Below are 1775 nucleotides of genomic sequence, written 5' to 3'. Positions count from 1 at the left end.
AATAAATAAATAAGTAAAAGAAATTCTGCAAGGTAGTAAGTTATAGCAGAAAAATGAAACCAGTTCCATGTCAATCTACAATAAGTTCACTCAGAACTAAGACATTTTATTTGCCTAGAGCAACCTTATCCATGCATGCGGCCCAGGACACTTTGAATATGGCCCAACACAAATTCATAAACTCTCTTAAAATTATAAGACTTTTTTTGCGATTTTTTAAAGCTCATCAGCTATCGTTAGCATTAGTGTGTTTCATGTGTGGCCCAGATAATTCTTTCACTGGGGCCCAGAGAAGCCAAAAGATTGGACACCCCTGGCCTGTAGTATTCTGTGTCTGAATTTTTAACGGATTGCCTATTCCCAGCATAATAATGTTTTATTGTCATTCTCAAGTTTCTAAGATATGACTATACAAACAGTAGAAATAAATTAAATATTTAAAAGGTAGAATTGTATCAACAGGCTTTTTTTTTTGGAGATACTATCGCTCTATCACCCAGGCTGGAATGCAATAGTACCATCTTGGCTCACTGCAACCTCTGCCTCCCAGGTTCAAGTTATTCTCCCCATGCCTCAGCCTTCTAAGTAGCTGGGACTATAGTCCTGCACCATCATACCCAGTTAATTTTTGTGTTTTGAGTAGAGATGGAGTTTTGCCATCTTGGCCAGGTCTCAAACTCCTGGCCTCAAATAATCTGCCTACCTTGGCCTCCCAAATTGCTGGGATTACAGACATGAGCCCCCATGCCCAGCACTCGATAGGCTTTTAATCTAGCTTCTAAAGTGTAAAGAGTCCTGAAGGATATATTAATGACGCATATTTGTAGGAAACAATCATTTCATATTGAAGACCAGTACCTTCTCAAAACTGCCACAGCAGATGAATTTCTTCTAAGAGGACATCAATTTGGGCCTTTATTATACCCTGAGTTTAATAAGTGAGAACTTCACAGCATTATATGTAAAAGCATTTTGAAAAATAAGTATAATTTTAATTCCTATATGAATTTATTGTTCAATATGTTTCAAGAAAAAAAGATGAAGCAACTCACAGTTTTTAAAAATGTAAAAATAAAATTATCCAAACGGAAGCCTTGGATGAGATTCTACTGAATGACTCTGAGCTTCCTTGCAGCCAAAGCAAAAGAGAAATGCAAAGTATTATTTCTTTTCTTTTCTTTTGACTGACAAGAAAAAACATACAAGTTCATGTGAAAAACCTACCTTTTCACATGAACTTGTATATATTATCTCATTTTAATCATTTTCTTTTTATATGTTTTAGAATTATAAACATTATATGTGAATGCGAGATGTTGCATACCACAATGGACAAATCTTTAAATTGCAGTTTTTGAAGATACCTCAGAGGCACTCTTAATATAAACATTTTTTTAATGAAAAATTTAAGAAAGTAAAGTTAATTATTGAGCTTAACTCCTAAATTAGTGGAGTTGAGCACGTCACCAACCCTTGTTCTAACTTGATTCAGGGATTTCGCTTAGACAGACTAGAGCAGCATTTCTGAAAGGGTGTTTAGAAGATGTCCTGCATCAGATCATTCAAGGCTGTTTTTCAAAGGTGAGGATTTCTAAGTCCCTCTCTAAAACTACTAAATCAGAACGCCGGTATAGATTTCAAAACTCTCAATTGTAAATAAGTTATCCTGGTGAATTGTGTGTCTGTAGTGCTAGTTATTAGTACTCTTTCAGGATCAAACCCACTCTTCCATATTTGGCCTTGTGATGCTGAAGCCGGTGTGGGTAACCACCAGT

The sequence above is a fragment of the Mandrillus leucophaeus genome, unplaced genomic scaffold (assembly GCF_000951045.1).
Source record: "Mandrillus leucophaeus isolate KB7577 unplaced genomic scaffold, Mleu.le_1.0 Scaffold424, whole genome shotgun sequence".
Classification (NCBI taxonomy): Eukaryota; Metazoa; Chordata; class Mammalia; order Primates; family Cercopithecidae; genus Mandrillus; species Mandrillus leucophaeus.
Note: the sequence above shows the minus strand (reverse complement) of the source record.